The 14,175-nt window shown below is 36.2% G+C and overlaps 1 pseudogene; it reads left to right on the top strand.

The window, feature by feature from the left end:
- The first annotated feature begins 1,014 nt into the window (after nucleotides 1-1,014).
- Nucleotides 1,015-2,577, top strand: LOC110584231 (annotated as a pseudogene).
- The last annotated feature ends 11,598 nt before the right edge of the window (nucleotides 2,578-14,175 follow it).

The following is a 14,175-nucleotide window of genomic DNA, read 5'->3' as shown; positions in this document are numbered from 1 at the left end:
CTGAAAAAGAAAAAATAGGGATAATCTTTAAAGACATAATGTTATAATAACCTAAAATTGATGAAAAGCATCAAGTCACAAATCTAAGAAGCTCATTGAAACTCAGAAGTTTAAAAAAAAACAAAGGAAATCATACTTAGGCACATCTTAATTGAAACTTCTAAAAAACTAAATTAATTGAAAAAAAAATTAAAAGTGGTCAGAAAATAAAGACACTTTGCATACAGAGCATATGTGATATAAATGATAGATGACCACCTTCAGAAACAGTGAGGCCAGAGGGTGAAAAAATGCCATTTGTAAGTGATATGAGAATAAACTAGTAAACCCCAGTCAATTTAGAATTCTGTATCTAAAAAATATTCTTCAAAAATTCATGCAAAAAAATGTATCTTCATACCATCAAAATTGAAGAGAGTCCTATTCCTGGAGACTAGCAATATGACAAATGTTGAGGAAGCCCAAATCTACATGGAGGAATAAAAGTCCCCTTAAAGGTAATATTTATGAAATTTTTAAAAAAATCGTTTAAATTAAAAGTGTATTTTCTTGTTTCAATACATATTGTGGGGGTACCTGAGTGACAGTGGATTAGACTTCTGCCTTCGGCTCAGGTCATGATCCCAGGGTCCGGCACTGTGGGATCAAGCCCTGCATCGGGCTCCCTGCTCAGTGGAGAGCCTGCTTCTCCCTCTTCCCCTGCCCATCCCCACTGCTCCTGCGCTTGCTCTCTCTCTCTCTCTCTCAAATAAATAAAATCTTTATAAAAAAATACATATTGTGATAGGCAGAATAATGGCTTCCCAACAATTTCCAAGTTCTAACCTTCGAAATTTGTGAATATATTTAATTGTATGGCAAAGGTGAAGTAAGGTAGTAGATGGAATTCAACCTGCTAATCAAAAGATGTTTAAAAAGGATTATCCATCTTTGGGCTGGTCCGTGGTGGACGTCCGCACAGCCTCCTGTGGAAGCCTGGGCCCCCATGTAGCTTTCTCCCTTTGTTTCATAACTATGTCCACCAACAAGAATGCTAATTCACCAGCTGCCTGCCTTAACAGATTTAAGAACAAGGGGAAAGAATACAGAAATGAGGCGGCGCCGAATAGAAGTTAATTTGGAGCTGAGCAAAACTAAGAAAGATGATCAGAGGCTGAAGAGGAGAAACGTAAGCTGACTTCCTGATGACACTACCTCTCCACTGCAGGAAAACCACAACAACGGCACACTGGTCTGTTGATGACATTGTCAGAGGCATAAAGAGCAACAACTGGGCAAGCCACCTCCAGGCTACTCAAGCTGCCAGGAAACTGCTTTCTAGGGAAAAATAGCCCCCCATAGACAACATCATCCAGGCAGGTTTGATTCCAAAATTTGTGTCTTTCTTGGGCAGAACTACAATCTGAATCTGCTTGGGCTCTCACTAACATTGTTTCTGGGACATCAGAATAGACCAAGGCTGTGGTAGATGGAGTTGCTATCCCAGCATTCATTTCTCTGCTGGCATCTTCCCATGCCCACATCAGTGAACAAGCTGTAGGGGCTCTAGGAAACATTGCAGGTGATGGTTCAGTTTTTTGAGACTTGGTTATCAAGTACAGTGCAGTTGACCCACTATTGGCTCTCCTTGCAGTTCCTGATATGTCATCTTTAGCATGTGGTTACTTATGTAACCTTACTTGGACACGTTCAAACCTTTGTCCCAACAAGAATTCTGCACCCCCATTAGATGCTGTTGAGCAGATTCTTCCTACCTTAGTTCGTCTCCTGCATCATGATGATCCAGAAGTATTAGCAGATACCTGCTGGGCCATTTCCTACCTTACTGATGGTCCAAATGAATGGATTGAAATGGTTATGAAAACAGGAGTTGTGCCCCAGCTTGTGAAGCTTCTAGGAGCTACTGAATTGCCCATTGTGACTCCTGCACTAAGAGCCATAGGAAATATTGTCACTGGGACAGATGAACAGACTCAGGTTGTAATAGATGCAGGAGCACTTGCTGTCTTTCCCAGCCTCCTAACGAACCCCAAAACTAATATTCAGAAGGAACTATGTGGACAATGTCAAACATCACAGCTGGTCACCAGGACCAGATACAGCAAGTTTTGAATCATGGATTAGTCCCGTTCCTCACTGGTGTTCTCTCTAAGGCAGAGTTTAAGACACAAAGGAAGCTGTCTGGGCGGTGACCAACTATACAAGTGGTGGGACAGATGAACAGATTGTATACCTTGTTCATCGTGGCTTAATAGAACCATCAATGAACCTCTTAACTGCAAAAGATACCAAAATTATTCTGGTTATTCTGGATGCCATTTCAAACATCTTTCAGGCTGCTGAGAAACTAGTGAAACCGAGAAACTTAGTATAATGATGGAAGAATGCAGAGGTTTGGACAAAATGGAAGCTCTACAAAACCATGAAAATGAGTCTGTGTACAAAGCTTCATTAAACTTGATTGAGAAGTGTTTCTCTGTAGAGGAAGAGGGAGATCAGAATGTTGTGCCAGAAACTACTTCTGAAGGCTATATGTTTCAAGTTCAGGATGGCACTCCCGGGACTTTTAACTTTTAGATTGTACAGCTGAGGCAGAAAGTTGTTTGTTGTGTACTCTGTTTGGTAGAAGTTTGTCTTACTGTTTCTCTACTAGGAACTCTTTTTAAATGTGTTTTCTTATTGTGGCACTTTTTACAACGGAACTATCCTTGACCAGTTCCAAAGTGTACAAACTGTATGAAGCTCTTCTTCTCAGTGGGTTTCTTATTTCTATGTGGAATCTCCTATCTTGCATTGTCCTATAAATAAAGATGAAATTCCACCCTTAAAAATAAATAAATAAATAAATAAAGGATTATCCAGGAGAAACCAATGTAATCACAACAGTTTTTAAAGGTATAAGAGGTAGCCATGACAAGTCAGTGTCATAGTGATAGGATATGAGAAAAACTTGACCAGCCATTGCTGGTTTTGAAGATTTAAGCAGGGCAGGGTCACAAGCCAAGAAATGCAGGCACCCTCAAGAAGCTGGAAAGGGTAAGAAAACATCTTTTCTTAGAACCTCTAGAATGAACACAACACCTTGATTCTAGTCTAGAAAAACCCATTTAGGATGTCTGACCTCATGATAGATATTACATTTTCATTGTTTTTAAGCCACTAAGTTTATCCTAGTTCATAATAACAGCATTGGAAAACGTGTATGTGCGTGTTTGTAGGTTACTACTGTAGCACAGAAGGTGGTGGGAAGATCAATAAAATTATACTACTGCAAATTTCTCCCTTGTCATGTGTAAAGCAACATAAGATCAGAAGGTTAATATTTCAATAAGATGCATACAATAATAAATAAAGGGGGATGGAGACAACCACAAACATAATAAATAAGTCAACTATGTTTTATCTTAGAGGGCATTAAGTGCTATTGGAAAACAAAATAAGTATCACAAGAGAAAGGGCTAGGAAATTCTAAGGATAAAGTTTGTAATTTTAAATAAGGTTACCAGATCAGGTATTGTGGAGAAGTGACATTGAAGCAAAGCCTTAGAAAATGCTAGAATGTTAGCTCTGGGATATCTGGGCAAAATTCCTTCCAGATAAAAGGCACAGTCAGTGCAAATCTATAAGATGCACTGGGCCCTGGAATGTTAGAGTAAGAACAAACAGGCCAGGGTGTCCGAATTGCAGTGAAAGAGGGACATGAGTGGCCAGAGAGGGGGTCAAAGTTTACCGAGAGGTCAGATCACATAGACCTGTGGACGCTTTTTCTTTCCCACTGTATGTATTAAAAGGGGTTATGCTCCCTTAAGAGCCAGACTTGTGCTCAAGTGGGCAGATGGAAGCTTGGCTCCAGGCCTGGGCTGCAGCCCAGGGTTAGATATGGGAGGGAACCAGAAAGAAGGTAAGTGCTTAATTAATCATTACTCATCTCCTAAGTCACAGTGCCACAAACAGAACACGTTCCTTTTATTTGTATGAAAATATCTTTGCAGGCTTCTGATAGTAGAATTATGTCAACATATAAGGATCCAATATATTTTGCGACGGACTGTTCTTTAATGTAGTTTCAATATTGTCCTTGTGAGATAAGTTCAGCCCTTAGTAGCAAATTTTTAACAAAATATTCAATAATAAAATGTAAAATTTCACAAGGTGATACAAATTTTCATACTAGCAGTTTCCTAATAGACTGCGAGGTATTCATGAAATACAGATAAAGAAATGTTTTTGGTATTATTTCTGAAGATGGTTGTTAAATAATTTAAAAAGTGTAACCTTATGGGAAATGAAATGAACACTCAGTGTCCTAATCTAGCAGTATTGAATAATTCTCCTTTGATGGACATTTTTTTTTTTGTACTTGAGATCAGTTATCTTAGGAGTAATTGTGATTCTTACTCATAGTCTGTATGTTGGGATGACACTAATGAATCTGACAACAAAAATCTTTTATATGATAAGAAAAATTTCCTTCTTCAATTGTGGTTTTTATAATATTTTCATTTTCTCCTGAAATGTGCTGGTTTGTAAGTATCGCCTTCATTCATTTGGCACTGTGCTAGGCTCTAGGGTACAACAATGAATAAATACAGGTCAGGCTTCTTCCCTTTCCATGTTCATATGTTTAGGCCAACTATTGTGGTACTTTGGAATATCAAAAAACCACAGAATGCTTGAAAGAAGGATAAAACTGATGACTGTAACATTAATGGGTTAAACTATAGGAGATACAAAGGCTATTTGTCATCATACTTCAGCCAACTGAATGATTAAGGACAGAGAAGAGTGTCTATCAGATCTAAGGTAAATAAACCAGCAAAGTAATATTAAAGTGTTCATTTCACTGGAATAGTAAAGCCAAATGATGAAAATGTGTTATTGTGTGCTGGTAAAGATAATCACCAAATAAAATTAAGGAAGAGAGAGGGAAACCTTGTAAAATAGTGCAAATCTGTGATAATCCCACTGGGGTAAGAGTCTATTTAAAAGATTTTTTTATTTATTTATTTGACAGAGAGAGACACAGCGAGAGAGGGAACACAAGCAGGGGGAGCGGGAGAGGGAGAAGCAGGCTCCCCGCAGAGCAGGGAGCCCGATGCGGGACTCGATCCCAGGACCCCGGGATCATGACCTGAGCTGAAGGCAGTCGCTTAACCAACTGAGCCACCCAGGCGCCCCAAGGTAAGAGTCTATTTAAAACTGTTAAGATAAGTATCCGTCAAAATAAACTAGGTGATGCTGTAAGTAAAAAAGATCCCAACTCTCAGGGGCTTAAAATCACAGGTTTATCTGTTTGTCATGCTTTATATCTATTGCAAGCCAACTCTATTCTTCAGAAATTGGCTGTGTATTTGTGTTTGTATAGTGCAGAGGCAGAAAGAAGGTTTATGGTGAACCATGCACTGAAAGTTAAGGTTCTATGCAAAATTAGTATAAGTCACTTCCACTCACAGGTCATTCACTAAAACAAAGGGGAAAGTCACTGTTCAAGGACTGTAGGGAAGTTCAATGCTAGCATCAGTGTCAGAATATCTGGTGAACACTGTGAATGACTCCCAACGGCTGTGATTGCCAAACTTTGAAAATACATATTTATCTTTATCTTTAGTTTTCATTGGAAATATACTAACCATCATACCTCTACCAAAGTAACATTAACATATCAAGGTTAATATTCTAAGATGTTTCCTCTATCTCTGTAAAAAAAAAAACAAAACAAAACAAAAAAAACTATGGTTAGAACATTTAACATGAGATCTACCCTCTTCACAAAAGTTTAAGTGTACATTATTGTCAACTATAGGCACAATGTTGTACAGCAGACTTCTAGAACTTTATTCATCTTACACCACTTAAATTTTATGCCCACTGAACAGCAACACCACTCTCCTATTTTCCTAATGAATGGATATAATTTCAGGATATGAACTAAACACATTTATTTTTCTTTCTTAGCAAGATGGATAGATTTTTTTTGCATTTGTGCTATTAAAGATAATATTGCATGTAGTTTTACCTCCCTGTTATTTCTATAGAGAGTCCTAGACATAAAATTGCTAAATAATGTGTTTGTTCATTTTTATTTTAAATAGACACAGAAAATTACCTCCCAAAAGCTTGTTAAATTAGCTTGACTATCAACAGTAAAATAGCCACATGTTTCCATTTGTTTAAATTACAGAAAATTTTATGTGGTTGTCATTCACCTTCGTATTTTGAAATTTTGAAATTGGAAATAATGATCTCAGTTGTGTTAAGGTTAAAAACCAGCTTTCACCCTTTTTTTTCTCTGTTGGAAAACTCAGGGCAAATAAATTCTATGAACAAAACAACTAACTGAAAAATATCTTTTTGGTAACATTGAAATCTGCAAATTTAAGATTTAGAAAAAACTAGGTTTGGTACAAAAATATTAAAAGCTAAAAAGCAGTATCTGAAAATATGTTAGAATTTTTGTTGACTGAAAATTAATGAGAGGATTTAACCCGGACAAAATTTGGATTGAGAAATTTTCACCCACAGAAACTCTACTTGGTTGAAATAATGACACCAAGGAAACTACAATGTCAAGAGTAATATTTTGTAAAAATTAATATGCTCTGAAGAAATGACCAAGAAATCAAATATTTGAAATTTATAGAAAAGTAATCCATGCTGAGGAAAATTATTTCAATGACATCAACCTGGAATAAACCGGAAACATATAACAATGCTATTAAAAAAAGAAAAAAAGATCAAGAGTGAAATTGGTTTAATTTCATTGGGGGAATATACAGTTTCACTGAAAAAGTGGTACATCAATTTTGGTATAGATCTGATTGAAATGTTTGCATCCATCATCAAGACCCCAAAGAATATTTGGAATAAAAATGAAATGGTAGGCAGATATCGGGTATTCGAAACTTTGGACTCACAACTTGGGAAAAGAAAACAATGTTTACTCTGCCCCCACTATGGGCATTTTCCTCTGCTCCTTTCAGCCTTCTGCACAAAGAAGCAAAAGTCTCAAACACACAGTAGGCGTAAAACTCAAGACATCAGAATTGGGCTGTGTTTATTGTTTTTCCTTCTACTTATCATTTGTTATACACTGAATTGTACCTCTCCAAAATTCCTATGTTGAAGCTCTCACCCCCCATGTGACTATATTTGGAGTAAAGGACCTCTAGGGATACAGTTAAGGATAAATGAGGTCAAAAGTGTGAGGCCTTAAACCAATAGGACTGGTGCCCTTATAAGAGGAAAAGGCACCATAAATTGACACCCTTCTGTCTTTCTCCCCCCACCCCATCACTCTCTCCTTCTCCATACATGCACAGGGAAGATGCCATATGAGGACACAGCAAGAACTAAGTCATCTACAAGCCAGGAAGAGAGGACTAGAAACCAACAACTCTGATAGCACCTTAATCTTGGACTTGTCAGCCTCTTAAACTATGAGGAAATAAATTTATGTGTTTAAGGCACCCCAGTCTGTGGTATTTTGTTATGGCAGCCTGAGCAAACTAACACACCATCCTAAGACCTTTTTTTTGTCTTGCTAAAACTCACAGACATTTCTATTCCTTCTATGTAATTCTTCCTCTTTGATTGTTAGTGCCCCAGTTCCTGGCGAAAACTTCATTTCTCAAATATCCTTGCTTAGCAATTTTCTATAACCTTGGGCCCCAAAGTAAGCTTTCCAAAGTCTCTGGAAAATTAGGCTGATTGAATGCTACCACAGACCTGAACTACAAACATGCAGTTACTCTGAGTTTTGTAGGCAAAGTGAAAGAACTGCATCTATATGACAAAGACAGAAGCACGAATACATGTTTAGTCTAAGAAGAAGTGTCATGGAAACCAAGTATATATTGAGTCGTTTTTTATATGGGCATCTAGGTAGTTTAAAATTCTGTGATATCATCACTCAGAACTTAAAAAAAAAAGGATATTATATCTCCTTTTATCATAGAAAAACTGATGAAAGCAAAGTAGAATCCTAATGGAAAGTTATCTGTGGTAATCAAGAAAACATGAACATAAAAACTCTCCCAACATCAAAATTCTGAAGAAAAAGGATTTCAATTCACTTACTACAAGTTGATTTCTATTTCTACAAGGTTGAGGTAGAAAATATTGAAATGAAAATATAAGTATGATCATGTCTAAGCAAATATACAGTTATGGAATTTTTAGTAATTTATTAATTCATTATATAGAACCCATACACTTTCAAAAAAAACTCCAAAACATATTTTGTAAAGAAAATATATATTTTGAACTGATGTTTAAAGCTTGAATAATGACAATTATATAAAATTGGTGTGTATAGGTTTGGAACTTTTGCTAAACTAAACTAAATGTTTATTACTGTTAATGTTATCTTTTTGTTCACAAGTTCTAACTCTGAGAACTCAGGCAAAGACAAATTGAGTTACACACTTTGATGTTCTAACCAAAATATCAAACCTGCTTTTTAAGATTATCAAAGTTTTCCAAAACTAAATTCTAAAAGTAATGTGTTCCCTGGGTACTCATATGAATGACAAAGAACAGGATAATGGACAATGTCTTCAACAGCAGCTTATCAGCAAAGCTAGAAGCATTCTTCAAATGTCCATTTATTGAATCTAACCTTAATAAAAGCCAAGGACATAACATTAAAAATCACACAATGAAGGCATTTCTGCCAAAGTTTGAGCCCGTCAGGTAAGCATTTTTATAATCCAACTTGATAAAATGGTCAAGTTTACACTAATTTGAGCTGTGATGGATAGAGGTCTTGCACTTTGGTTATCTTTCTTGAGTATCAGTCTTATTCTTTACATGTAGAAAAATAATTTCAAGTTTAAACTCTTTGACTTGAGCCAAGAACACAGAGATTCCAGATTGCTGAAAGAATAGTGCAAGCATTTTACAATAGACATTGAGAAGTATAATTTATATGCTCCACAAATAGAGTGTGACAGAGAGGAAGACCAGCATTTCCTCAGTTTTAGATCATTTTTAAATGTGTCCAACTGAGATCACATTATTGTAGATGAATATCTCAATCATACACAAACTTCAAAGTTGCTCCCACAAAACATTTCTTCTACCTACAAAACTGCAAATTATTTTTCCAAATTCCATATATCATTTGCTGGAACCAGCATCCCATTAGATCCTCAGGACAGAAACATGATGGATATAATTTAGATTTCTGAATTTCCTTCTCTCTTATTCTCTACTTCTAATCAATAATTAATCTCTAACAAGTTCATCTCCTAAGAATATGTTTATGGTATTTCTTCTCTTTTTTCCACACTCACACAATCCTCATTGGACCTTCAATTAAAGTTACCTGAGACTATCTGTGCTCCATCTTTCCCATTAGAGATCTCTTTAAGACATAACCATTGATCAATACTCACTGAGGTAAACCTTTGATGTATTTCCCCAGCCATCAGGCAAATGGCTAAGGTCATTGTCCTGGTACAGGAGGACTTAATGACATCTGATAATATCTTCACTCTTAAACCCTAACTCTACCCGCTTATAGTTTAAATACAAACAACATAGAAACTATAGAATCACGATGGCCAGTTTTTCTACATTTCCTCTATTTATAGGCACAGCCTTGTCTTTCTAGAAAACTCCTATAAATTATTAAAGACAATGCTCAAATGGTTTCTGTGTGTGAGACCTCTTTTGTGAAATCTCACAGAGTCAATTGTGTGTGGTTAAGTACCAGTAAAATAGATGTCACTCGTCAAGATAAAGGAGGCATAGCTTGTTTGATGATTGTTTGGTAAGAAAGATTAGGAACTTTCCATAGATGGTCACATGAGGAAGGAAAAACTCAAGGTTAATTTAGATTAAAGTGGGATTGGATTTTAGCGTGATAACAGAGATAAGATTTGGGAAGAAAAGCCACTGTAAGCAATATTTATCAGTTAATGGAAGTGGGGACTAAACAGATTCTGTATATGGGGAAGACATTTCAATATGCTAGACTCTGGAGGTTGAGGTAGATTTTCAATAAAGCTGATGATGTGTAAGTTCGAGGGCCCAGGCTCCACCCAAAGCCCTAATTTTTCATTTGCAATTCTGTGCTCTTTTATTTAAAAACAGCCCATAAAATTATGTAAGCTTCAGACACTGAAAAACCTTGATAAAAAATAGCATTAAGCCAAACAGAAAACTATAGGAGGCCTCATTTCTACATGTTTGCCAGTTTCCTTGGAATGACTGCAACTTGGCCATCATAATTTTCTTTCATGTTTAGAGGTGAGTAGCACAGAGGAAATGATTTTATTTTTTTATGATATAGAAATTTGAGTAGAGATGAAGCAATGCAAGGAGAATCAGAACATTATTATTTTTTTAACAGATGTGGGGGTGCCTATAGGTTTCTTTTTAACTATTTCTTTCTCTTTCTGGACTGTTGTATATATGTCCCTGCTTGTATTCCTGTATACGTGTGATGTGGGATGTGTGTGTGTGTATATATATACACACGCATATATACATATGTATGTGTGTTTAATATTCCTAAATAATCTCTTAGAAATAATTCAAGCTCTTGCCAATTTCCACTTAAATTCCATGCAAAATGGAGAAAGGAAGATCTTCCTTCCTCTAAAAGATTTAATTAGAAGGTAAATAAAGATGATGATAATCTATTAATAACTATCAATTATTAAATACCTATTTTGTGCTTCATTTATTTTTTTCTTTATAAATGTGAAATATAAAGAATAAATATTATTTTATCTTGTGTCTAAATCCCCTCAAAGAAATTAATTTCTCACAGGCCAATAAGAACATGCGCAAAGTTAAAACCCACTTCACATTGATTCTTAAGCCTAATCTCTTTCTACTAATCCACTGGACCACTCAGTTTGAAAACAGCTGTAGCATTCTGGCTCCAAAGAAATCCTGGACGCTGATTTTGGATATTCTGTTGTTTACCTTCCAAGAAGGAATCAGCACATTCAGAACTACTTGGTTATTTACAAAAGTTAGATGCTATTTTTTTTTTTTTTTTGGAAGCTATTTACAATAGAGGTTTTCCTCCCTGGATAGGACTTTCTTCCATCCAGGATTGTACTGTACTATTATGGACCACTCATGCAAAATCAGATGCTGCATGTTTTCATAATGAAACTGGCCTGTTCATGGGTAAGGAGATAACATCGTTTCTTCCATGATGAAAAGCTGGACTACTGAAGTCAGCTGAGAGTTGCATTTCAGTACCAGCATTATTTTTTGCTGGCACTGTAACTATGAGTAACTTTTGAGTCTCATTTTTACTGTCTGTTAAATGAGAATAATGATATTACAGACATAGCACTGTTAAAAAAAAGTATATATGATCATGCAAGTAACAAGTTTGGAATGTCTCCTTCCCTCTCGCCTTGTCTTCCTGGCTGATTTTTTTTTTTAAGATTTATTTATTTGAGAGAGAGAGAGAAAAAAAAACGAGTGAGGGGGAGGGGCAGAGGGAGAGGGAGAAGCAGACTTCCAGCTTGAGCAGGGAGCCCCATTCGGGGCTCAACTGCAGGACCCTGGGAACATGACCTGAGCCGAAGGCAGATGCTTAACCAACTGAGCCACCCAGGGGCCCCTCTTCCAGGCTGATTTTTAGGGGAAGATTTTTAGGTTGCACTGCACCATACTGTTTAACAGATGTCTAATATTTCCTTTTTTTTTTTTAAAGATTTTATTTATTTATTTGACAGAGAGAGAGATAGCGAGAGCAGGAACGCAAGCAGGGGGAGTGGGAGAGGGAGAAGCAGGCTTCCCGCCGAGCAGGGAGCCCGATGTGGGGCTTGATCCCAGGACCCTGGGATCATGACCTGAGCTGAAGGCAGACGCTTAACGACTGAGCCACCCAGGCGCCCCAGATGTCTAATATTTCAATGAGGCTGATTTTACTGTCAAAGAGTTCACCTGGAAGAAAGAAGAGAGGAAGCAGGTGTGTGCTACTGAAGGAGCCGCCAGTGATTCTGCTTCTCTCCAGTCGTTCTGAGGGTTAAGTACTTATTTTTCATTATTTAGAAATGAGAACAATAAAGTACATTAGCTAAATATACAAACTAAAAGTGGATAAAGTGATAAGATTTCAATGGCGAACAGGATAAATCCAAGGACTAAACTCCACACCAAGGAGCAAGCAGTGCTCTGTGAGTTAACCAGTATCATCCACTCAGGTGTACTCTGGCTGTGTCCTCAGCCAGGGGGGATCACTGTATGAGGTCTCTTTGGAAGAACCTGAATCCATACCAGGTAGAGAGCCAAAGTCTGAAACAACCTGAAGGCAGTGAAGTCCCTAACATAGGGGACTGTATTCTCAACAAGTCTGAAAAGCTCAGCTGAGCTCTTTGTTGAGGAATATTTTAAACAGTCCAAGAAACAGACTCAGCATTTAGTCACAGAATTTTCCGGATTTTTGGAGACATATCCAAATTGTATTGCTCTGCTATTGTCATTCTCCAAAGAAGTGCACTTGGATCAACACTGAAGAGCCAAATAAGTTTTAAGTTTATGTTTTCTCTTGAAATTTGAACTTAAAAAAAAAAAGTGGGGATCAAAAACTATGTAGAAAGTATTTATTTGTATCATGTAGAATATAAAATTATACATGTACACATTGAAATATTTCTCTGAATAATATGGGTCAATGTTGTTTTCTAATTGATTAAAAAACTAATACAGAAGATTTATGGTCTTACAATCAGAAAATAATACCATTATTTTACCATTGCTATTATCCATACATGTAGAGTGTTGATGTTTATCCCAATAATTACCTTGATTTTTTAAACTTCTATCAGTATGTGAAACACAGGGCCCTTTAAATTCCATTTGAAACCCATATTAATAATGTGCTGTATTTTATGACTTACCTTTAAAAATTTACGGTAGACCTATAAAGTATACATATACCTTAATGGCTATCTATTATTTCTTCTGATATGAAATAGTATTTTAATCAGAAATGTCTTCTCTTTAAATTAAGGGTATAAACCTTGCCAGGGTTTTATCATGTTGTCATACAGAGCCTTCACATTCAATGTCTGATGAATGCCAATAGCAACATACTACTTGGAATTTGATAAAAACATGAAACTTATTTCAAATAGGTGTGCTAAATAGTATTAACACATTTTCCAATATGTTTTCACTATATGAGGTGATGTGGAAAAAGTGGTCTTAAAGCTAATCAGTAACTGCCCAGTTGAATGTAAAAATTCATCCATAGGATAAAGAAAATCATATGAATTTAGGAACACCTTGTATTTATTTCAGATGCATATTTTTTATTGTAATAAGATTAAAGTCACTTAATATAGAACTCTAGCTTAATAAAAGGAAGTTTCTACATTAATTTTTTTCCAAGACAATTTGAAAATTAGGTCTTTTCATGGGCTAGAAAGAAGCATGTACTGGATTTATCTGAACCCCCAAGAGCACATGCTTATATTTTTGTATTATCAGCAAAACAAAGCAGGTCCTTCCTGGACTGAGGTAGATAAAATTATAATGAGGTGAGTAGTACAACAGCCCACAGCAGGAAAGGGCCCTTTGTCAATTCCAACTTAGTCAGTATGAACAGCCAACTGAACTAGAGTAGGAAAAAAACCCACAATTTGAAAACAATTATATAAGTTGGACTGAGATATCTGGTCTTCATATAATCATTCTTACATCAGAAGAAGGGGTTAATGACTCTCTAGATGTCTCCTACAGGGCTTAATTTGAGAATTTCTTCATATTTACGCTAACAAATGCTGTATAAACTGATTTCACAAATGTGTGCATTACTCGTTTTTGGAATAAAGTGAAAATATATGAAACCATTTTTGTTAACTTAAGGATTTCCCAGTATTTTTAGTAGACCCGAGAGTAAAGCTGAATGGCAATTGAGTAGTTTATATCCCAATGTGGTATTTTGTATCCAAGTTCTTTAATGTGATATCTTCATGAGTATAAAAATAGTTTTATAGTACTTCTGTACATGTAGTTTTATGGGTTTTCTATGAATTTTCCTCTGATTAATGGAAACTCAAGGTCAGTCTATTCCTACATAATAATGAGTGTTGGTTTCATTTATGGATAAATGTTCATATTTGATATTTCAGATCTCAGGACAGAAAAATCTCAGGACCTATATTTCCTTTTAATGTTAGCACACTCTGCAGTTGTTAG

Source organism: Neomonachus schauinslandi, chromosome 2 (assembly GCF_002201575.2).
Source record: "Neomonachus schauinslandi chromosome 2, ASM220157v2, whole genome shotgun sequence".
Classification (NCBI taxonomy): Eukaryota; Metazoa; Chordata; class Mammalia; order Carnivora; family Phocidae; genus Neomonachus; species Neomonachus schauinslandi.
This window is presented reverse-complemented; position numbering and strand designations above follow the sequence as displayed.